The 26177-nt window shown below is 36.1% G+C and overlaps 1 protein-coding gene across 1 annotated transcript in view; it reads right to left on the bottom strand.

The window, feature by feature from the left end:
• Window positions 1–26177, bottom strand: part of IL1RAPL2 (interleukin 1 receptor accessory protein like 2) — a 1171118-nt gene that overhangs the window by 292138 nt on the left and 852803 nt on the right. The window lies entirely within an intron of this gene.

Genomic DNA, 26177 nt, shown 5'->3' with positions numbered 1-26177 from the left:
ATTTTTAGTGACATGAATCTTCTAAACCTCTGAATTATCCCCCACTCTCCACTGCAACCTCCAAAACAATATAATAAAGCAATGATATCTTCATTATGATAATTGTTCAAAAATACCAATTAAGCATCTTTTGTACACCAAGTCTTGTGCTAGGTACTAAAGGGAAAGAAAGTAAAGTCTTTATCTTTGCCCTCAATTTATAATACAGGACTATGAACACAGGACTAGCGCACCATAATAGAGAATGGAACATAGAATATAGCATTTGAGCTATAAGGCTATATATCGGTGGAAAAGAAATGGAGAAAGGAGAGGTCAATATTTGCTGGAAGGTTTGGGGAAAGTTTTATGAAGAGAACGGATCTCCATACGAAACTTAAGGGATGGAGAAGATTTGGAAAGGCAGAGAGTAAAGAAGAAAAGATTCTCAAAAAGATTTTCAAAAGATTATCAGGAAAGATGAACAACATAAACCAAGGCACAAGAGTAGAACTTCACAAGCATAATATGCTTTGAGGAAAATGAGCCTGATGAGAAGGGGTTTTGTGAGCACCATGAATTAAAAATGAAACTATATAGATAGGATGGGGCTGAACTCTGGAGGACTCTGAGTAACAGGCAGAGGAATTTGGACATGATGTTCTAGGCTGGAGTGTCATTGTAGATCTTGAAACAAAAAATGACTCAAAGGAAGTGATGTCTAATGATGATTGGCTTGATATGTGGAATGGGCTGAGAGAAGAACAAAAAACTAAGAGGTTGAGGAAACAATGCTGCAGTGTGTGGCGATGGGTGGTGGTGAGCAGTCACATCAGGTTGGAGTTTGGGGAATTTTTTTTTTTTGAGAAGACAAATCTGAGAGGCAACTGGAAGAAAGAAATGAGAGGACTCAGCATGCAGAAACATAATGTCATGTGTACCGTTGTCATAAAACAACCCTTATATCAAACTATTGTTTATATCCTGAATTCCCTTTAACTGATTCTGTATTTATGTCTTGCTTCAAGTATCCAACTGGACTCTTACCTACTAAAAAGAAATGTTTTATACTTCTTTATAATTCACAGGAGGAATAGCATAGGATTGTGCTATAATGATTAAGCCACCATTAATTGACTAGCTTAGGACTTCCCTGCCAACATGAGAGAAGATCTCATACTATTTGCAGAATATTTAGAAGAGAAAGAGAAATAAAAGTTGGTTACAGGACAGGTAAGGTTAGGGAACTATACAAATTTGGAGAGATTCTCAAAATAGTTGTTGATAATAAACAAATGCACCAGAAATATACTTAGGAAAGAGCTTTATGGCACATTAGCTTTCTCTTCCTAATACCTGAGCTGCCTGAAGTGGAAAAATTTTAGTGAATTAATTGCCTTCATTTTTCCAACACATCATTCAAGATGACATAAAATATGTATTGTCCTTACGGAACTGAACAACATTTTTGTTTTAATTGATTTTGGCATAATTTAGACCTACTAATATAATGCCTAGTCTTCATTTCATAAATACTACAGTTACTCTTAATAATCTGATTTTTAAATATTATTAGAAACATGAGGGATCTACTTTAAACAAAATGTATATGTTTGAATTTAAAATCCAGTTATATCAGATGTTCAATTTTGTTGTATTTTGCTATTATTTGTAATAGTAAAATATTGGAAACAACCTCAATTTCTAATAGTAGGGGGCTTGTTACAATTGTGGTGATTTCATATAATGATATATTATGATACTGCTGTTTAAAAGAACTAGGTAAATCTGCAGATTAGATATGAAAGTATTTCCAAGACATACTGTTTAATGTAAAAAACAAAGTCCCAAATAGTATGCTCAGCATGCTATTTTGAGTATAAAACATACATATGCATATATAAATGTTTGTATATGTATGAAATATTTCTAGATGGATACATGTGCAATTGGTAACAGTGGTGTCCTCTGAAGAGAGGGAGTGGATGGGTGAGTAACTGTGGTGGGTAAGGAAAGGGTGGCATGGGCAGGCAGAAGGAAGATTTAATCTTCACCATATGCCTTTATATTTTGAACCATCTGCATATGCTATGCATTCAAAACATAAATAAAATTAAAATTAAATCCAGCCATTTTTCATTTTATTAATAAAAAATCCATTTTGATTTCTTTATAGAATTATTGTCAATTTACCTTACACATCCAAATTATAGACATTTAGCTGCTGGAAACTATTCTAAGGCAATCTTATTTTAAAATATTTCCTTCTTCCAAATGAATTAACTGGAATGTATAGGTGGGAAGCAATTGTAAGGAATGTATTTCATGTATGGAAATGACAATCTTGCTCTGCTTTCAGCAGGATGAGTTTGGGGTCATTGTTTTCCCCTTCCCTTATCTTCCGCCATGGACTATAGATGTATTTACCCTAATTTTATTATTGTTAAATATCAATTGCTGGAGTGACATTCACTAATATTAATGATCATTTTAAGTGTCTTACATTTATAGGTGGTTCATAAGTTTCAAAGTGCTTTCAGATACATTAGCTCATATTATCTTCATGATGACCTTGTAAAGAAGACAGTTACAAATGTGGTCAATTTAGATATGAAGTTAAATGAAGTTTATATTGTCTTATTTGGTGTCCCCTTGTGACCAAGTCCCCACTTGCAGGATGAATAGGAAAACAGGATATAAGTTGTAGGCAGTAGACAGGTAAAGAGCTCAGTACTGAGTCAGTGGTTTTAGCCTCTTTGACTCCACAATAATTACACTAGGGTTCCTAGTCCAATGGGAATGGCTTTGTGGCAAACAGCCAGTTGAAACATGATCCCTGTAGGACACCCCACACATATACACTTTTTCCCCCTAAACCCGTGAATGGAAAGAGATGAACTGGCACTTAACCCAGCACATCTCAATGGGATATAAGGCTATGGTGCCTCTTTAAATTCCAATATCAGGTTTAGGCTTGGGAATTGCTAAGAAGTGCAGAACATTTGTGATGATAAAGCAGCAACTGCAGCAGTTCATCTGGATCCTGACCACCAGCCCAGAGACAAATCTATCAGCACCTTGCATAATTATAGCATCTGCAGATTAGCTAGAGTGCATGCTGCCACAGGCAGGCAAGCTCATTTCTTGTTTATTTTTATTTTTAAATCTCATCTGAAACTCAGTTACTAATTGTGAAAGGAAAGAAAGAACTGTCAATACCAAGTCCCCTAAACAACAGTGCAGAGGTTTACAATTTTATTAGGAATCTTATCCTGGACCTCAAGGGGGACTAATTGGGGTCTGAGCTAATCTTTGAATTTGCTGCTTAAGCTTCATGCTTTGATTGAAAGAATGGGCGCAAAGGATACATTTTGTTACTAACATTTCAATGTACAATTTCTCCAATGCACTTTTCTCAGTAGCTGCTTATATTTAATTATCCTTGAATATAATTGCTCTACCGTGTATACCATGACACTAGTCTTAATGTGTTAGTGAAGCTACTACTTTTACTGCCTTCTTCTTCCTAAAACTAGGTTTTATATGTTTGACACTAACTTTCCTGAGAAGAATGCTCAAAATAACTTTTTCTTTTCCATGATAGGCAATGATTTTATCTATATGTACAACCAGATCTACTGGTTTGACTGAAATGATCAGTCAATTTCCATGAACTTAGTATAAAAAATAAGTAGACTCGTTTGTTTAATTGAATAAATGAATTTGTCTACATTGCCCAAGTGTTACCTACTGTTACGACAATTTTCATTGCCCTCTTTTGTTGTTGACTTACCTGTTTAATTAGATTGGCCAGAAAGACCAAGTGGAAGGGAGTAGAAGGACAGAAACTCATTAATTTCTGTGAATGAAGCTATTTTGGAATTTGTATGTTATGGTCAATGAAATGGATCCTCCCAAATCCATTCAGCATACCAGCACTAAAATCACATTCTAAAATCACTATTTTTGTCATAACATTTAACCATTCAAAACCTTCCAATGTTTCCTACATTTACAGGAGGATAAACTCTGAACTTGTCATCTAGGAACATAAAGGCAGCCATAGTCTAGCCTTAATAACTTTCCTGTCATTTTATTTTATTTTATTTTTTGAGATGTAGTTTCACTCTTGTTGCCCAGGCTGGAGTGCAATGGCAGAATCTCAGCTCACCTCAATCTCCGCCTCCCCGGTTGAAGCAATTCTGCCTCAGCCTCCCGAGTAGCTGGGATCACAGGCATGCACCACCATGCCCGGCTAATTTTGTATTTTTAGTAGAGACAGGGTTTCTCCATGTTTGGTCAGGCTGATCTCGAACTCCCGACCTCAGATGATCCACCCACCTCGGCCTCCCAAAGTGCTGGGATTACAGGTGTGAGCCACGGTGCTCAGCCTTTCCTGCCTTTTTACCCACCTATCTTCTATTTTATTGATGCTATAGACAAGTTACTGTCTTCATTCACATTGTATTAATTTCCAACTATGCATCTTGGCTTAAACTCTTCCTCTAAGTTTGGTAACAAATAAAAACAGCTACCACAGTTATGATTTACTTAATATCTACTGTTCTAGGCTGTTTCAAGACATTTTATATTACATTTTACAAATAACTTGCCCAAAGTTAAGCAGCTTATTCTTGAACCTAAAGAAGGGACCTGAATTGAGTTCTGTCTGATTTCACCAGGCCAACAACACTCTAAGACCTCCCCCTTTCTTTTTTTCATCGCAAGTCCTAGCTATCCTCCAAAAACTTGTTTAAGTCTTGAATCCTCCAGAAAGCCTTCCTTAATAACAGCCCAAGCTAATCTTTCTCCTCTCTTAAATCCTAAAGCATTTACTACTCCTTTGAACAACCCATTTGGTTCATGACATGTACTACTTTGAATACAAATTAAACCTCACATTACATGGGTATGTCTTGTCTTCCTAACTATATTTTTAAGCTCCTGGAGGATAAAGATCATGTCTCATATAATCCAGTAAAGAAGACAGTATGTGACATTGGGGAACAAATAAACACAATCTCCAAATTAACTTCCTGATGGTATTCTTTCTTTAAAAAACTGTGCTTCCCATAGCATTCTTAGATTGCAAGGAACAGAATCAAACTTTTGCTAATTAAAGCCAAAAGGGAATTTATCAGAAGTATATCTCAAGGATGGCCAGGAAGTTTGGGGAACTAGGTTTAATAACAGAAAAGAAACCAGGCCAGGTCTAGATATGCAAGCAAAAGAGACTACACAATAATTTCATCTTGACCCCCTCAATGAATTGAACTGGTTTTGTTGTTGTTGTTGTTTTTTAATATGTTTTCTTTTATTGTGTTGTATCTTGGTTTTTTGTCCTTGTATCACTTTGATCAAGATTCAAAATCCCAGAACGACAGGCTGAATGAACAAGTTTTGAGCTCCAGGCCTAGGAAAGATTGTATGCAAATCATGAAGAAAAGAAGAATCTCCTAAAAGCAGGTTTTTGCAACCTCAGCGAGGTAACATTCACTAATGGCAAATTCTTTGTTGTAGGTGACTGTCCCATGCATTGTTGGATGTTTAGCAGCTTCCCTGGCCTCTACTCAAAGATGCCAGTAGGACCTTCCCCCAGTTGTGAAACTAGAAATGTCTCAAGATATTGGCAAAATATAATGAGGGGAATAACATTGCACTTGCTTAATAACCACTGTCCTAAAGAAAACTTAGGTTGTGTTAGAAAAAGAAATAAATACTAGATGGCCAAAGGTAACAGGCAATACCATCTCATTGCCCAACTCCAGGGGCACACTTACATCGGTTTCCATGTAAATGGCATTCCTGGGAGCATATAATATTAATGGGATGCCCTGAAGTTGTGCAAAGAAGTGACATTGATCACACACATCCATTAATAAAACACAATTTTATTAATTAAAACAATAATATTTTATGCCAAATACTTCTCAAGTTCTGAAACAGTCACTGGATTTTGTCAATAGGTAGCAACCGTTCCATGGGCTCTTTCCTCTTCCAAATCACCTAAGCTCATGAGCTAATTCCAAAAGAGAGCAATAGCAGCCTTATGGCTCTTTGTCCGAAAGTGCCCAGATGTACAAGTATTACAGATTGCCTATTGTTCTGAGGGAATTGAGGATTTGGGGAAGAAAGACTTGGGAATAGCTTTCATGTGAGAAGACAAAATGGAGGTCCCCACTGAGCAAATCAGATTTAGGGAGAGCCAGAGATCCTGTTAATATCCTTAAAAATTTCCTGTAATCATCAATGGAGACTTGCCAAGCTTAGCTTAAGTAGTTGACTAGTTTGAAGATTTCATAAATTGAACACAGAATGCAGAAATTGCTGAGCTCTGAACACATCATAAGTACTATTATTCTTTGGAATACTTGGCATTTTTTTTCTTGTGATTAGCTGATAATTGCTTGAGGCAAGGAATATCTCTTTCTCAATTAACTACATAGTCTTCCTAATCCTGTATTATGACGTACACAATTTACTGGCCACTTAATCTAAAGCTCCATACGATAAAAATATTTTATTTCTAGAATTACCAGGCTGAGAGTCCCGTAGTTTAGATGATTATCCAGGAAAAAGTACACAATAATCATGATTATTCAATATCATCCTTAATGTTCCAAACCTGTAAATTCAAGCAGGACCAGCCTTGGTTACAATATATCTCCTTTGCCCTAATATTCCTAATTTTGTGATCTCTATTTTAGAGAAATTTCTTCTCCATCCTGCTTTTAGGCACACAAAGTTGTGACTCTCTGATCAAAACCTGCTGCAAAAAAGCATCTGCCATTTAAACCTTAATATGAACCTAAGACACTTATACCTTCTCTCTCATAAGGCTAGCTGCTTTTGAAGGATTGTCTCTCAATGTGGAATGAAAGGCTTTACTCCATTGTAGGCACACATTGGGCACCAGGGCCCCTTTCTTGACTTACTATCTTCACATTGATGTTAGCCAACAAACAGGGTGGCCTTCTGCAGAAGCCGATTAAGACAAATAAAGCTGTTTTCCTCAAGATTCTAACCAGCATTATTATGAGTGAATCTTCTAGTTCATAATAATATCTTAGGAAAAAGAGCCCAGGCATATGTTAAATAAAAAAATCAATGTTCATTAAAAATCAATCTTTGCTTTTATTTCAGCTTGTTATTACTTTCATCAACTAACCACTGTAGCAATTAATCTTTTATAATTATTTTCTCTACCAAAATTATAATATTGTCTGTCTTATTTGTAACAGGAGGAAATAGATCAGCATGGACTTTTTATTAACTCAATCTAGAGAGAAGATATATTCTCTAGGTGTCCCAGCTATAATAGAAAATTTGTGATAGGCTCACCACAAAAAACAGAACCAGCGATCCCCAGAATTATTTGAAAATTTGTTTTCAGATCACTGATGGCTCCAACTTCAGATACTTTTACATGTATCTCCCTCATCTCCCTGCCTACTACAACCCTTTAAAAATAATTTGCTTCATTAAGTCACTGTTACTGATGACAATGGTTCATGTTCCTCACATGTATATTTGGAAGATAAAATTCTTGAGAATTACTGAGAGTCAAACACATGAAAGGTTATATTCAGAGGATTACATTGCTTTTAAAACACATTCCAGTTTCACTAAAAAATCCCTGCCATTATTTAAAGCCATTGAAGTATTTGCCTTTTATTAGCATAGAACTTAAAGTCAGTTATTGTCTTTAATAAATAAGTGATCCTTTACCAAATAGAGGTTAAACTGCTGGGAAAGTGCTGGGCAACTTACCTGGCCATTGCCCCTGCAAAGCTTAGGGCCTCCCTAGCAACTGGCTCAGAGCCTGTGTCCTGCCTTGCAATTCAGTGGATGTGCCCTGAGGGTAGTGAATGGTCAGGGCTGCTGTGAAGTTGCCCTGAGTTGCCCTTTTCTCTAGATCCCACATTTATTTCCACTAATATTTGAGTTTTGAGCAGTGCATGAGCTTTGGGAAAGCTTAAGCATAAGGCAGGGCAATTTCTTCTCAATGCCATTTGACACAAGGCCCTTCTCTGGAGAGAATAATGTTTATTCAGCACAAATCTGCCCAGACATAAAGCAACTTCTTCAAACTTGAAAAGAAAACAACCTTGGGGGAAATGGAAACTTAAACAGTGGTTATGATGGTAGTTTTTTTTTTTTCTTCACAGTTCCTGCTTTTTCTTCACTGTTGCCTTTTTTCCCTCAAGTAAGATTTTTCTTTCTCTCTCTAAAATAGTACTCCCTGGACCCTTATATTGTTGATGTCAAACAAATTCCATATATAGTTATTATCAAAGAAATTTCACAAGATAGTGTACTTCCAGGTTTCACACAGAACTTGGGATATAGTTAGTATTAAAATAAATATGAAAGGTTAAACATGGGAGATGGGTGAATTTTTACCTTGCTTGAAGATCATCATTTGGCTCTGTGATGACTGATCTGTCAGGATCTAGAAATTTGGCCTAGATAGTGATGTCTAAAAATATAATATGATACCCAAGGATGGATAATTTTAGAGCTAGACAAACCCTTAGAGATCTAATTCATCTGGCTATTTTGACAGATAAGAAACTGAAAGGCAGAAAAGGAGGAATGTACTCAACATCATACTGAAAAATAATAAAACAGAAGACCCAAACCCAAGTTTCTTGAATTAAATGTTCAATATTCTTGCTACTGCACCATGGCTAACATTGATTAAGCAGGGATTTCATGCCAAGCACTTCTACATTTATTCTCTCATTAAATCCTCATGACAATGTATAAAGTAGGTCCTACTATTATCAACATTTGACAGATGAGAAAACTGAGGCTCAATGAGTTTAAATTATTTGTCCAAAGTCATATTGCTGGTAAATACATTTTGGGTCCAAGATCAACCAAAGTCTATCTCACCCTTGAGTCCAAGGTCATAGCCACTAATCTATACTGTCATATTTCTTCCGTGTTTTTTTAATTTAAGACTGCTTTTTGTGTGTGTGTGTTCAAAATACATCCAAAATATCTATATATAAGCATCACCAAAAAATAAAAATAAAAAAAAATAAAAAGGAAAGAAAGAAAGAAACCTAAACACTTCACTAAACTGATGAGCTTTGGGGATTAATTGACTGAATACCTCCTTTATCTGTATCCACAAAATTCCACAGGTCAAAGAATGGGATGAAAATTCGATTTTGGATTACTTGGTGTAATTCATTCTTATAATCAGTTAACAAATGTTTGCAGTTCTATTATAGAAAGGTACTCTATCAAATAGTGTGTATATCTTCATTGGGGGCAGTAAAGTATAAATTTGAAGAATACACAGAGTCAGATCAAAAGGCTTAATCTAGTAGAAGAAATGGAGGTATAAAATGGCTGTAGTAAGTGACAAAAAGTGGTAATTGACTGTTTTAACTTTTATTGCTGCTGGTAAGCTATCACACACTTAGTAGTTTAAAACAACATATTTACTGTTATCTTACTGTTTGGGAAGTGAGAAGTCTAATGTGGGTCTCACTGGATTAAAATTAAGGTGTCAGCAGGGCTGCATACCTTTCTGGAGGCCCTGGGAGAAAATCAATTCCTTTTCCTTTTCTACCTTCTAGAGTCTGTCTGCATTCCTTGGTGCTTGGCCATTTTTCGTCTTCAAAGCGAGCAAGGGCAGGTTGAATCCTTGTGACATTATATTATTCTTTCTTTTCTACCTACCTCTTCTATTTTTAAAGAAACCTGTGATTTCACTGAGCTCACCTGGATAATCCATGATGATTTCCCTATTTTGAGGTCAGGGGATTAGCAACCATAATTCCACTTACAACCTTAATTTGACTTTGCTATAGAACCTACCATATTCCTAACAGATTAGATTATGGACATCTTTGGGGTGGAGGGCATTATTCTGCCTACTACCATGCCACAAGAAGTAATTATATAAAATATAGATAAAATTTAAAGAAGCAGAATATGACATTGTGGCTGTCATATGGAATAACATATATTGTCTGTATTGTATTTTTATGAAAATAACTTTTTTACTGGTCTCATTTCAGTGAAATCAGTTTTTGAATATAATCTTTGCATTTCAAACCAAAGTTCATGAAGGCAATTATTTGACTAGATTGGGCAGGTATTGATACTTCCGTTTTCAGTCTAATGGTTTATTTACTTATGGTTGTCAAACTAATTAGGCATTCATAACTTGTTAACATGATGTTTTGCAATACAAAAGAATATGGAAAAGCAAAATATCACTTAAGTTCAGTTGTTTGGATGTGCTAACAGTCCGTAATGAGGATGACAACTGGATATTAAATAAGCATTTTTTTAAAAATCAGAAGTTTCATGACAGGGATAATTTTCCAATTCACAGAATATTTGTTTAGTAAACATTATTTGTGATGTGATATTTAGAGCTCAGGAAGAAGAGAACCATTCTAACATAAAGACTTACTTACTTTGGGATCTGAGGTAGAAAATAAAGTGTCAATCACAAGGCATTATCACTTTATCCTCCTCCATGTCAGCTTTACATTACCAGAGAACTTTCCATGATGGTGAGTAACCTATTTGTTTACATGACAACAAGCCAAATGCATGGTCATCAAAAATCTATAAAGTGCAGGGTGTTATTTCCACTTTGCAGATGAGGAAACTGAGGTTCAGACAGGTTAATTTACTCTCCTAAGGACTAACCTCTGGCTACTAAGAGCCAGAACCAAAATGTAAATCCTAATTTCCTGACTCCTATTCTGTAGTCTCCCAGTCTCATTTAATCCTCACAACATTCCTATGAGATGAGTACCACTATTTCCATTTTCTGTTGTTGTGGTTGAGGAAATTAAAGGTCAAAGGGGTTAGGTCACTTGACCAAGGTTACCTTGCTAGCAAAGATGGCAGAGCTATCATTCAAATCTATGTCTGTTTGGCTTTAAAGCTGAGATCTTCTCCCCAGAATCATTCAAGGATGAATATGTAATAATATTTCAAATGAACTCAATCATACTAGAGCAGTCTCTGAAAATAAAGTAGTTTTACTTTCCATTTCCATCACTGAAGTCAGGACCTGGCTCTTAGAAATCTTGATTAATTTCCCACATGATGGCAGCTCTCTGGGAGGTTTCCAAGCTTGTTCCCTGTCTTCGTAACACTGATGAGAACTAATTTAATTAATCAAATATAAGTTGATGATCTATGATGTTGAAATTGATTTTCAAATGGAGCCAATTATGACTGCTCACAGTTCCAAGGAAAAAATACAAGCTAGGTGATTTCAAGATGTGATTATTGGATACAGAAGAATTGAGAAAGGAAAAAAATTAACTGAATTTACAAAGCACTTTCTCTTTCCCATGATTATCTCATTAAGTCCAACTCGGAGGCTAGGAAAGCAAGAATTGTTGTCTCCAGAAACTGAGATAGGAAATCTTGGGAATTTTTCAAAGTAGGATCCAAATCTCATGAAAAAGGGTGACTTGCCTTTTTGAATCAACTTTTTGAGTAAACTTGCCAGTTAACTGTGGAGCTTTGATGGCCCCATTTTCTCTGATAGAGTAAGCATTTATTCATCTGTGATTATCATTCATCTCCTGATATAACTTTGTCAAGAAATTGGGTTCAATGTTCAAAGGATATCCTGACCCTCTAAATAATACGTCTTTGAAATACCATAAAGCAAGCTAATTCTTTGACAGGGGAATCAAATTCCACCATAGTGTTCTCTGTACTGGTTTAAATGAAGCAGCTTCCAAGTATAGTCTAATTCACCTAAGGGCCTGTACCACCACCACCCCTCCAACCCACCTCTCACTTCCCCAACCTCATCCCATTATTCCCTAGTCTGGACTGACACTTCCTCTGCAGAACATTCAAGTACAGATGGAAACCCAGGTGTTAAAACTGCTCTGACCTTATGACAAATTGATCTAGTGCCACTGGATGTTTCTAAAGCAAATATGCACTTTCTCTGAGAGTATCTTTAGTCAAAAAGTGGTCAGGTCATTTGTGAGAGAACAAAAGGCTTTTCAGGAAACTCTTGTGGGGGTTGTTACCTGAGGTTACAAATCAGGGAAAACCCTGCAAATAGATCTTGCTGCGTTAGGTGACTCAGTGTCTACTGCTATGCTTTTAACATGAAGGCTAGTTACTTGTCTGACCAAAACCCAACCCTTTAGGATCTTTGTCTATGGGCTAATGACCCATTAGTGCTTTAGCATTAGCCTGACAGCCAGTGCTCACTAGCATATATCCATTTAATCTCAGAGAGCTTGGGAGAAAAAGGCACTGCGTAGTACGTAAGAAAAGAATTCAGTTCCTGGGACAGCAAAAGCTCCTCATTCCCACCTGTCTTATGTGTATCTAGACCTTGGAAATGTCTGTGATGTTCATTAGCATCAGGCTGATCTCAGTCTAATTCAGAGCAAATGGTTGCTTATGTTTATTATTTTATAGGAAAAGCCTTTCTCAACTTTCAAAAACATCTGCCACCCAATATCTAGATCACAGAACTCTAAGATGTTGTAGTTGAAAGCATAGGTTCTGTGTTAAGAACACCTGAGTCTTAGTTCTGGCTCTGGCACTTACTTTGTGACCTTGGTCATGATTCCTAAGCTCCTCTTGGACTCCATTTCCTTGATGCATAACTGTGGATACTAATAGTACCCATTTTTTAGGATTATTATGAGGATCAAATAAGATCATGTTTCTAAAGTGCTAGGCAGAGGCCTGGTACATAGTTTAGTTCTCAATAAATGGTAGCAAATATTGATTTGCCAATTAAAGAGAACATCGAGCTGTATATCCTCCTAGGGATGGAACCCAATTAATTACCCCACAGTAAATGAATGGCTGTAAATATTTAGGTTGGTGCAAAAGTAATTTCGCAATAACTTTCGCACCAACCTAATAGGCACACCAATGAAAGGAAGGTTGAAAGGACAAGGGCCAGGTACCAAAGGGAAGAAGTGAGAGTAGGGTAGATAGAGATACAGAGCATCAAGATCACCAAAGCAAGACTCACTCACTTCAAAAATTTGATTCTCCAATACCACATGCTATCACAGTACTTGTACAAATAGATCCAGATCTAAAACTCACACAGCCAGCTTCTGCCTTGGTAAGAGGATCACAAAATCATCTATAATAATGCATAAAAAATAGATTGAGCTGGCAAGTATATTTCCATAGTGTCTGTGTCGATAATACACTCAGCATAAGTCACTGATTTCATTGACTCCCCCTAACCTCTGCAAAGCCAAAAAGGAAATTAAGCTGGGTGGCTGGGTTTTCAGGCTGATGTCAATTTTGCTGCAAAGCAAACAGGCAAGTTACTGGCAAAATAATAGAAGCCACTTCATCAGCCTTATGAAATTTCTTCCACAGACTAGATAGTCTAAAAGCAACTTACTACCCATTTGGTTTATCTCTGAGCCCTGAGCTAGAACTTAAGATACATGGGTTCTGATCCTGGCTCCACGAAAAATTTATAGTGTAACCTTGAACAATTCTGTTACCTTTTCTAACTTTTCTATTGCTTAGGTTCCTCAACTTCAAAATGGATATGGTAACTGCCCTGTGTAGTTTTTATAGTTAATATGAGGATGAAGTGACCTAAGAAATATAAAAGCCCTATGAGGTTTTTATAAAATCTCTAAATATATAAGCTGGAAAGCTGGAAAGCTGGAAATGTCCTCCTAAAGTCACAACTTCCAACATTGCATCCCAGAGATATAGCTGTCTTAAGCCATTCTCAGGGTGCCTGTGAAGAATACCTACAGGACCACTTCAGTTTTTTTTTTTTTTTTTTGGTGTTTTAAAGGATTTTGCCACCATAGCATTCTGTTTTATGTCTAGTGTAAATTAATCTAATTGTACTAAAGGCTACATTCATTGAAGAAGAGATAGAAGAATTATCACCAACTATATTTCTGGAAAATAATAATATATAACATTTACAAAACACTTACTATAATGACTTAACCAGTATTAATTCATTTAATGCTTTCAGCAACTTTATGTATGGGGTATACACTATTATTATCTCCATTTTATAGGAAAAAACTGAGGCATTAAGAAATTAGGTGACCTACCCAAGATTACATAGGTAATAAGAAACAAAGCTGAAGTTTGAATTTAGGCAGTCTGGCTTCATAGTCCTTTTAAAATATAAGCCTAACAAGATCCTGATCAATTTGCATCATTTCAATAGCACTTAGTCTTACACAGTCATAATTACAAAGACTCTAGTCTTCCTACCTAATACATGAGTTCCCTCCAGAGTTCCCAGTATTCAGTCTTCACTTGATAACTTTTCTGCAATAGGCTCACTGCCTCCTGACATCAATCATTTCAATTTTGGAATAACTTTATTAAAATTTCTTCTTTATGTTCAGCTATAATTTGTTTCTTAGTATGTTATACCTCTTGGTCCTATTTCTGGTCTCTGGAACAACACAGAATAAACCCAATACACCTTCTATATACCAATGCTTAAAACATTTGCAGACAGATTTATTGATCTCTTTCACCCCCTTCCCTTCGAAAAGCTCTTCCTCTTTTCAGGCTAAACACTTAGTTTCCTCAATTGCCCATTGTCTTTCAGGTGACATGCTTTCCAAAACCCTTTTCCATCCTAGACAACCTTTTTTGGACACAATCTAATCTATCAATGGGCTTCTTAGATATGGTACAATAAACTGAACACATAATTTCAGATGTCATCTAAAGTGCAATTAAACCAATACTTCTATTGTTCTGGACCCTACCTTTCTGTGATGCAAACTAAGACTGAATTAGAATTTTTGGCAATCTGGTCTCACTGCTTGTGCTCTCAGCCAAATAAAATTCTAAGATTGTACTTTTGCAGTTGGAATTTTGGACCAGAATGAAAAGCTTTACATTTTTTTCCTATTAAATGTAATCTGGTTAGTTTCAACCCATCATTCCAAACTACTGAGATATTTTTGAAAAGAAATATGTGCTCCAAAGAATTAACTGTCCCTCCCAACTTCCTCTCATCTGAAAATGTGATAAATATAATTTATATGTCATCTAACTCACGGATAAAAAATGCAGAACAGGATAGCACTCTGAGAGAAGGCTCTCTGGCGGCCAAGAACATTAGTTCATTAATGAACACTTCTGAAGTACAGTACCTGCTGGCTGCCCAAAGTCCTGAACTGTGCCATATTCCTCTGGCTCTGCCTCACACTCTGGGTCATTCTTTCCTAAGCTGTACCAGTTAAATAGGGTCCAGTTTGTAGGGTCCAGTGCAAAATGAAAATACATGGCCCCTTGTTCAAAAATTATTAAGAAATTTAAGACAGTAACAACAGGGCATTCAACCAAATTTGAGGCCCTTCTAAGTTCAGGAACCTGTGTAGCTGCATAGGTCACATGGCCCTGAGGCCAGCCCTGTTCCCAAACTTTACTGTGACAGAAATTGCTGGCTTTTCAGTAAAACTTGTCTCCTTTCTTTCTGAGCACATACCTATACTACACATACCTATACTACACATTTACCAGCCTCCCTTGCAGTTAGGTGTGATCATATGTCTGAGTTTTAGTCAGTGCAATGTAAGTGGAAATGATATGCACCCCTTTCAGGCTTGACCCATAAAAATCTTCCATACAAGATTTTTCATGCCATTTTCTCTTCCACCAGCTTGACACAGGTGATAATGGTAACCTTGGAAGATATATGCTAAAGATGATGAAACTTTAAGAATGAAGGAACCCAGATCCTTAAATTAGGAACATGTGCTAGGGTTTTGTATGAGAAAAAATAAATTTCTGTCATATCCCAACCTTTCTACATCTTTCGGTTTGCTTACTACAGCTGCTATCATCACTCTAGATAATACATTGCCTTATTACCAGAATTGCTTAGAAGGCTAGTTGAAATTCTCATTTCTAGGTACCTCTACTAGAGAATATAATCCAGTGGATCTGGAACGGAGAGTAGAAATCTGTGTTTTTAATAAGCCCTCCCACAGCTAGTTCTGATGACAAGGCGAGTTTGAGGACTTGCTCTATATTTTTCTTCCCATGTTATTTTCCCTATTACAATGCCCCCTGCCCTATGTTCTATTTCCTCCTGGTTCCTGTTTCCAAGGTGACACTTACCACATGTCTTTAATCTGTTCCATAGAGTACAGACTTTATGTCTAGAGCTCCATAGGCCATCTCGTAAATTTGGGATGGAAATCAGATGCAAACAATAGAGGAGCAGTAAGAAAGTAAAAGTGTAGATCCCTGATGACTTCTTGAAGTCACTATACCAACCCTGGACTGCCTAATTTCTGTTTCTTTTTGCTTGAGAGAATCAATACGTGTATGTTTGAACAACTATAAGTAGGGTTTTCTGTTATATGTAGTAGAATCTAATCCAAAATCATAGTGAATTATGTTGGAATATGGTATTCTTTCAGGGTCCATTATATATATTTCCTTAAGCTGACAGTTGGTCTCTGCTTTCACATAGAACTGGGTCTTCCCTGAGTAACTTTGTATAAGCAATTGAGTGGCATGATGGAGATGATGGAAGTCAGTACTTCATTTTGCTAGTACCTCAAATCAGATCGTTATCTATCTTTGGCTAATAAGAAATGTCTCACAGAATGCCAAACAAATCACTGTTAAAGTTTGAAAATCTCAGAGACAATACCCTGTAGTTGATATTTTTCAGTGAATGAAAGCTTCACCTTATACCAGTTCATGTACTTCTTAATCTGATTGCTATGGTTTTGAATGTGTCCCACAAAAGTTCATGTGTTAGGAACTCAGTCCCCAATACAGTAGTGTTGAGAGGTGAGACCTTTGGGAGAAGATTGGGTTATGAGGGCTCTGCTATCATTAATAAATTAATCCATTTATGGATTAATGGCTTAAGACAGTGAATTAGTTACTGTGATAGTGGGTCTGTTACAAAAAAATGGGTTTGGCTGTCTTTTGTGAGCTCCCTAGTCATGGGATGCCCTGCACCGCCTTGTTTCCTCATCAACAAAAAGGCCCTCGCCAGATGTGGCCTCTAGACCTTGGACTTACCAGCCTCCAGAAATGTAAGAAATAAATGTCTTTTCTTTATTAATTACCCAGTCTCAGATATTCGGTTATAGCAACAGAAAATGGACTAAGGTACCAACGAAGAGTAAATAAGTATGCTTTAGTGAAGCAACAAGATCATTGAGACACTTCATTTGCATCAAGGCAATCTTGAAAATCATGTTTGATAAAGGTTATTTCATTCTCCCTTCTTTTTCCTCTATTAAAAAGTAAAGAAAGAGTGACAGATGAAGTAGGATATGATCATCTTTCTTGAAGGGACAGTTGAAGTTTTTGCATACAAATGAAAGCTATCATTCTTGTCAACCTTAAATTGGAGCTCTAAACAATACCTCAGCAGCCAATTAATATTCTATAACCAATCAGAACACTCATGCAGACTGTTCTGCCATCCTGAAACATAATCCCAGTGCCAATAATTATTAGCTACAGAAGACAGAGCAGTTTTAACTTGTGATTTCCAATCAATTTGAGTCAATATAATATTCATTTATGCTAAAAACATATGTTTTCCAAAAATATTTTGACGGAATATGTCTTAACAATGAAAAGCAGCCAAAAAAAAAGGTTGAAATTATTTGAGATTAGGTACTCTGAAAGGTCGTATCACCAAGGGGTCTAATTCCACAAATGTTAGCTTCCTATAAACCATACCATGGAAGGGGACTTACAGAGTTCTGATTTCTGATTCAAGAAACAAAATCACCAATTGATTGGGTAACTTGGACCATCAGTTCTGGCTTTCAGTGGTGTCACCTCTATCCCTTGAGAATCTTGGAATATGCCAATTTGGATGGTTTAGAAGATATATGTGCAACAATAATGTCAGGGATAATGTATGCCCACCAAGCCTGCTCAAGGGATCTTATGCCCTTAAAAGATAGGAAAACTAGAGAACAATACTTACTGACAGCTAACAAGCAGCCAGAAGAACTTTTAAACTGGAGTGAGACAGAGAAGTATTTGCATAAAGGCCTACTGTCCTTGAACAAAGAGACAAAGCCCCTTGCACAGAAAAGTCAGGTTAATTTTCCCACTCTAAAATGTTAACAGCCCCTTCTTTGCTGGGCTACCAATCTACCAAGTGGGAAAATTATTATTTTCTTAGTCCTTAAATTTGCTTCCTGAGTATTCAGATTCAGGTTAAAATTCAGGGGTAAGTGAAACAGTCCTCACCAGAATGAATTGATTAGTTGCCAACAAATCCGGGGTCTATTTCTATACAAAGTTGAAATTTGAGAAGAATATTAATATCCTAGTACATTTATTTCAATGCCTTTAAGGTAAAAGCAAGTCTGTCTTTAAAATAATAACACAGGAAAATAAATCAACAATAGTTTCTAATAATCTATTATTAAAGGATCTGGCTCTCAAAATCTAAAATTACACATTTCTATGACTTGATAGTACAAAATGAGAATGTGTCTTCTCCATTCAAAGAGATTCTTGATACTAAGTTCATTCATTTTCTCAGCAAAGAGGCCTTTTCTTAGAGTCAATTTCAAAGAGGAAAAACATAGATATCTTTCAAGGTCAAAGATTGAAAAGGAAGCAAATGCTATGTTGTCTTCTTTCTAGATGAGAGGGGAACTGAAGACTGTGGAATTAGACTATGGATTAGTTCACAGAAAAAGATTTTCCTTTAATGCCAAGTAGTCAATACAATAGTGGCTAAAGGGTTTCTAGCTAGACAGGTTTTCAATTCCAAGCTTCATTACAGAAGGTCCTCAAATAATGTTGTTTTCTTCAACATTGTTTTATGATGTTGATGAGGAAAAATAATCAATTTCCGGCCAGGGCCGCTGTCTATGTGGAGTTTACATATTCTCCCCATGTCTGTGTGGGTTTTCTCTGGGTACTCTGATTTCTCCCCATATCCCAAAGATGTGCACATTAGGTTAATTGGGGTGTCTAAATTGTCTTAGTCTGAGTCAGTGTATGAGTGTGTGAGTGTGCCCTACGATGCAATTATGTCTTGTCCAGGGCTGGTCCCTGCTTTGTGCCCTGAGCTGCCAGGATAGGCTCCAGCTACCCATGACTCTGAACTGGAATAAGAGTCATGCTGAGAAATTTTACCATACCTTAAGTTTCAGTTTAAACTAACATTTGTGATTAAATCACTTTCAACACGATCTTAGTATCTGTCCTCCCACTTTGGTTTTATATACAGAAAGGATTTTGGATTTGGGGGTTAATAATTATTTTACTTGTTTTTACTAATGTTTCTTAAATGTATGTATAGCTCGCATTTATTTCAATGTTTAATATTAGAAGTGTTTTTATATTCATTTAGAAGTTTGATGATGTTTTTGTGACCAGAAATATGCTGTTGAAATTCTTGTTTAGGATTAGCCTATGGTAAAATTGGTTTCATTCTATGTTGTTTCACTTAAAGTCACAGTTTCCAAGAACCTATTGATGACATTAAGTGAAGACTTATTGTGCCTATTAGCTACATGACCTTATGGAAACTATTTAATCACTCTGTGCCTCAGTTTCCCCATAAGTAAGTGAGAATAATAGCATTTATCTTACAGTGTTGTTATAAGAATTAAATGAGATAACACAGTAAAATGCCTGGCACATAGTAAGAACTTGATAAATTGAAGCTGATGTGATTTTATTGCCGTATCATATTCTGTTGGTCAAATTTATAATGTTTACAAAATTCAAATAGGAATGCCCAAACATTGGTGTCAACTCTCAATATAATTTCCCAAAGACATCTTTGTCAGAAGATTATGAGAGAATATTATGTGCCTGGCGTTGTGCTAGGCACTATGAATAAATAGAAGATTTTGAAGTCTCTGCCTTCAAGGAGTGGACAGTCAAATTTTGAGTATGTAAACAAGTTTTGGCAAAAGGCTATAAATGGCATCTGACAGAAGCCAGAAATACTTAATCTATAATGACTAGGATATGCCAAGTACTAGAATATCAAACATCCAAAATTACTTTCTGTATGCAAAACCAAAGTGGGAGGACAGATACTAAGATCGTGTTGAAAGTAATTTCATCATATGTTTAGTTTAAACTGAAACTTAAGGTAAGATAACATTTCTCAGCATAACCATTACTCTGTACAAATAAGTGATGAAATAAAATTTCAATCTTACCTCCTAGAAGGAGCTTTCTTTGACTCATTATTCTCACTGCTGACTACTTGTTTTATATGTCTTCCACGTAGGCACAAGTGTATGTGTGCGTGTGTGTGTGTGTGTGTGTGTGTGTGTGTGTGTGTATGTGAGAGAGAGAGAGAGACAGAGAGAGAGAAGTGTATCTAGTCCAATCCCCTGTTTTTACATAAACAAGAACCTAAAGAGTTATAAAGAGACTTTGCCTAAATCAAATGCTTGATTACTAGCAAACCAGAATTAGAACCCTGAACTCTAACTATTAGCACCTCTCTAGGTCCTGGGAAGATTATCAAATCAATAATACAATTCTTTCAAACGAAGGCAAGAGCTTATCCTTGTCTTTATGAGCAGGGTCCACACTGTTTGCATCCTTTGTCTCAATCCACTCTCCCACTCATTATTCATTGGATAAATGGCACACTGAGTGCTCAATAAATACTTATTAATAAAGGGAAAACTTCATAGTTTGATTCAGCATTGGTGAAAAATCCATTGACTCACCCATTCCATAGAAGGCAAACTTAATGTTTCTAAAGAAAAAAACTAGTGAAACTTTCTGCGATCCCAAAAATATCAAATTAATAAGATTCTTATCTGTTGTTTTATTAAAGAATCAAACTTCACAGAATTAATCATTCAGGTAAGTAGATTATTCAGTGATTTCATGGTAGGGGTTTCATGATATCAGACAGAAAACTGAACTTGTCTTTCTAGCACCTATTAGAGGGAAGAGAAAATGGGGGTAAGGACTGCAGATGGAGATTAGAAGAGTGTTGTTGGGATTTGAACCAAAGATGAGTAGTGTGAAGTGAGTTGGGCAAAAGACCATGTGTGCTGGGGAAGAAGAATTTAACCTCTAATTTTTATTTGAGGCAGAAGAATTATATTAGAAAAGAAAGATGGGAAGATAGTGAGGGAGAGCATTGATGTTAAAACAACTGGGTTGCCTTTCACAGAGGCCCAGTTTTGATGAATTAACAGGTAGAAAATAAATTCATAGATTTGTCTCTGAGAACAATCATTAGGACCCTAAATTTTTCAATAGCCATTTTAACAAACTATTCCTTAAAAGTCCTAAACTGATAGCAAATATGTAAGCACAAGAAGACACTTTTTTTATCTCTCTTCACACAATGTCAAAGTATAATTGAAACAAGCAGCTATCTCAAGTGTCTTTTGTAATAAATAAGGCCAAAACACAATGCTGTTTATATATAAATTCCAAACATTCTTCATTTTAACTAAAATGACATGGGGAATGCAAATCCATAGCTTCAGCAAATTTTTTTCCTTCTAAAAGTGATTCATCACCATCAGATTACTTTGCAATTTCATGAAATGGGCTTCAGTGGCATTTTGAAAAATTAGGAAGAGGGACTGCAACTAGAATGGAATAAAGAAAATATTACGTAACCCCAAGTGAGATATTAATCTCTATCTAGATGGTCATTGTGCTTTCATTATAAGGAAACAAGGCCTCATGCAGCCCCTTAATAATCCAAATTTTGATGGCACTAAGCAGCCCAGTAATGAGATAATTTGGGGACTATCCCCAGGCTGGAAGTATTAATGACGCAGTATGAAAGTTTTGCATGGTGGCAGGGGATAGCAGGGAGGAAGGATTGTGCAAACCAAGAGTACAGATAATGGTGGATGTTTTCCAGCATCCTCCTTATTCAACAACCAAAAAAGCAATATCTTTAACAAGATACATAGTGCTTCATTCCTATGGACTATACCAATTTACAAATTATATGCCCACACACACATACAAACATGCTCCTATACACATTTACACACACTACTCTACACACACAACACACATATACCTACGTATGGCTTCTTTCTTCTGTGTGTCACATTAAGCATTTGCATACCTCTTGCGTATAGTTTACCTCACTCTCCTTTCTTTCTATTAAATTATACTCTGCTATTATTCCTCTTTATTTCTATTGCAGTGCATTTTTGACAGGATAGGATTGTTCTCTGAAATGAAAGGAAGTAATTCTGATGGAAGGATCAGTGATTTTTTAAAATACAGATTGCCTAAGAGAAGCTAGAAGCTTACTCTTCAGACAGCCTGAGCCTTTGGGCGGGGAAGAAAAGCAGGCTGAAATTAATGTATGCATATGTGTAGGGATTTGTGTTCAGATTTTTTTTTTTTGGGCAGAATATACTCAACTTGGAAATGGCACTAACCCTTTCAAGCTACTAGGGTAACATTTAGTAAGACAGAAACTCTAAACCAAATAGATTTTGGTGATGATAAAAAGACTTAAAGGAAAAGTGTTCATGGGAGAAAGTCACTAGCACTAGCTTCCTCTTGCCCAAGTCCCTTATCCTATCTATATACACAGTTGAGCTGAAGGGGACTAATGTTCTTCTCTTCCTAGAAGGCACTAGGGGCAACTGATACTACAGAAAGAATCTGCAAAGTGTGGAGTGACTCATTCGGGCATCTACAGGACTTGAGACACGGGAAACTCCTTGAATGTCAGCAGCAGTCAGCAGTAATCACTGCGTGCTTACTATGTGCCAGGCAGTGTTTGATACTTCACATATATCATTTCATTTAATCTTCTTGTCCTCAATCACCTCAACATAACATAGGAAATTCACATTTGCTACATAAAAAACTAGCAAATACATAAGACAGAATAGACTTAAGCTTATATCTGTCTGACTCAAGTGCCTGTGTTCTTTCAATCATATCGCTAGCAACAAACTAAAATCACCCATTTTAACTACATTGTCCTTGTGTATACACAGACGTGGCTTTATCCTGGGTAAATGAGTGAATCATTGTCTGTTGTTTATCTGTTAATAGGTGTTTGGATCAATAGGTGACTGTTTTAGCTATATATTGTGTAAAACTTCGTGATCTGAAACAGGTTTCCCAAGAGATGTTTTTTAAATGAAAATGGAAGGACTAGAAAACTTTTCTTGCCTATTGGTAACTAAACATTATCAGATACTTTTGGTATGTTTAGCATTATAATATTCTAGTGAGAGATCCCTGACATTTAATTTCAGAGTGAGGGAAGAGAAAGGGTTACAAGAAGCTCATTATATGGCTTGCTAACCCCCATTACTTGGAAAAATTCCCAGATGAACAGCATGCCATTATTTACGTGCTTATGTGATTAATACTCCATATTTGAGAGACCCAGTGTAAAAAGAAGTGGTTCACATGTGCCTGGAAGGAAAGAAGGATGAGAGGGGGGGAAAACAGGGTAGAGAAAGAAAGAAAAGAATGGAGAGAAGGAAGAATAAAAGAGAGAGAGAGATGTAGAGAGAGAAAAAGAACGAGAAGGAAAGAAGGAAGGAGACATGAAAGCATCAGGAGGCACTGTTTTACAATAAGACATATGATAAGATTTTTCAAATTGGGGATGTACTTCCTCTTACAGTTTTTGTCTCCTTCCTTAAATAAGGTGGTCTATTCTTAAAACATTTTTGTGGTCACATGGAGAGGCTTGTAAAGAGCTGAGTCGCCTGCTTGTCCATTTATTATGAAAGAAGAAACAAAAGGAACTAAATTAGGGGATGGGCAGATGCTGAAGACATAACTTTGCCTACTTCACAATTTTGTCAAGATAGGTGCTGAGCAAGTATGACTGGCTGTTGGACAATCTGCTGGCAAAGGATTATTTAATATTCCAGGAGGAATTGCGGCATCCTGATTTAGCATAGCCAAAATAACTGAAGTACAGGATTATATTGGTAAGTTGGTATAGTCATATTTAGGCTAGTACCAATTTTGCCAACTAATTTTTTCCCTGTGGAAATGTAGTTAGTATATATTGATTTTTCATATAATTGTGAATTTTGATGCTTGGTTTGGAAAATGATCCCAGCTAGGGTAGCAAAGCAAATTGGAAAAAAGAAATTTAAAGGACTTGGATAAAAAACATTTATTTTTGAACAGAAAACATATTCTCACACACATGCCCCAAATGCTTATGCTATTAATATTGGATTTGTTTTAGTTTCTACATAAAGAGATGCTAAATATATTTAAATAGATCTTCTAATAGTATAGCAACCTGTTTTGTGTCTGAAAGTATGTTGTATTATTATCCTTTGTGTCTTGCTCACATGCTTAAGCCAGAAAGACAGAATCAGGAATATTGCACTGCTGCTATTTAATAAAAGCCAAACACAGATGTATGGATGAAAATATAAGGAAAAAGGGAGCTGACCTTTAAAGGAGAATCAGAACAATGTTGTAAAAATAACATTTCTTTGAAATAAATATTCAAGAACCAACACACAGACAGAAGGTTTACAGTCAAAGTAGATGAACACAATAAAAAATGTGTACATATGAGAGAAATATTAATACACAGACACAGATAGGCAGATAGATAAACAGGCAGATGGACGCACATGCACACAGACACACACACACACACACACACACACACACACACACGCACACACACATTCATTCTATGTTGAACTAAAGTGTTTAAGATCATTCATCCAAGAGGGCACTTCTGGAATGCTGGAGTAAGGACTTCAAAAATCAACTCTTCCATAAAAGCAACGAGAACACTGGCAAAAATCTGCCAAAGTCAACTTTTTCAGAACTCTGGAAACAAACTAAAGGCTTGCAACGATACAAGGAATGTTTATTCAAGAAAAGTGGCTGAATTTCAGTAAGAACAATGAGCTTCATGGTGTTTTAATTGGCCCTAATCCCCAGCTCCCTGGTATCCTTAACAACCAATAGCCTCACTACTGTGGTATAAAATCCTATCGCCTAGCAGCCATTGGAGGAAGTAGAATGGATTTAGAGCAATCCAGAAGCCTCATACACAGAAAATTGTCTCTATTTGACCTGTCTGAAAGCTTATTGAAAAGCTACATTCTCAGGGCATGATTTCTATGACCAGGTGAACAGTTTTATCCACAGGGAATTTGTCAAAAATGATCAGTGTCAATTGTTCGACTTCACAGATGCCTAGGGTGACACCATCGATGGAAATTGGTAAGAGGCTGACTAAAAAATGTAAAAAGGAAAAACTGGGTAATGAGATGTCCATAGAGGGCTTTGAAAAGCTTTAAACATTTAGAAGGTCAAACACATGAGCAAAACTGTATACTTGGCCCAGAAAAGACCTTAGAAGATTTACTAATGGGTATGGATTTCTTTTTGAGGTAATGAAAGTATTCCAAAATTGATTCTGGTGATGGTTGCATAACTCTGTGAACATAATACAATAGCATAATATTTTAAGGTTTATCTATGTATTTTGCTTCATTCTTCTTTTATTACTGAATAATATGCCATTGTAGTAGTATTGGATTTGCTACAATTTCTTTGATATAGCACTGAAAGAATAGGCAATAAAAGAAAAACTACAAATTAAGAACTTCTGTGCATCAAGAAACACTATCAAGAAATCAAAAAGACAATTAGAGAATGGGAGAAAATATTTGCAAACCTGGCAATGGTAATATCCAGAATATATTTAAAAATACTCCTACAGATTAACAAAAACATTAAAATACAACCCAATTCAAGAGATGGGCAAAGAAATTCAATAGACATTTATCCAAAGAAGACATAAAAATGGCCAATAAGCACATGAAAAGATGTTCAACATCATTAGTCATTAGGGAAATGCAAATCAAAACCACAATGAGATACTACTTCATACCCATTAGATTGGTTATAATTTAAAGAAAAAGCCCAGAAATTAAATATTGGCAAGGATGTGAAGAAATTGAAAATTTTGTGCATTGTTGGTGGGAATGTAAATTGTGCAGCCACTGTGGAAAACCATTTGGTGGTTTCTCAAAAAGTTAAACATAGAATTACCATACGCCCCAGTAATTCCAAATTCCACTCCTAAGCATATGTCCAAAAGAATTGGAAAGGAACTCAAGGAGATATTTCTGTACCAATGTTTATAGCAGCATTATTTACAATAGCCAAAAGATGGAACAATTCAAGAATCCATTAACAGATGAATGTAAAGCCAAAGTGTTTATATATATATATATAAA

This window comes from Nomascus leucogenys, chromosome X, assembly GCF_006542625.1.
Source record: "Nomascus leucogenys isolate Asia chromosome X, Asia_NLE_v1, whole genome shotgun sequence".
NCBI lineage: Eukaryota > Metazoa > Chordata > Mammalia > Primates > Hylobatidae > Nomascus > Nomascus leucogenys.
The sequence above is the reverse complement of the archived record's forward strand: the minus strand, read 5'-3'. Positions and strand labels throughout refer to the sequence as shown.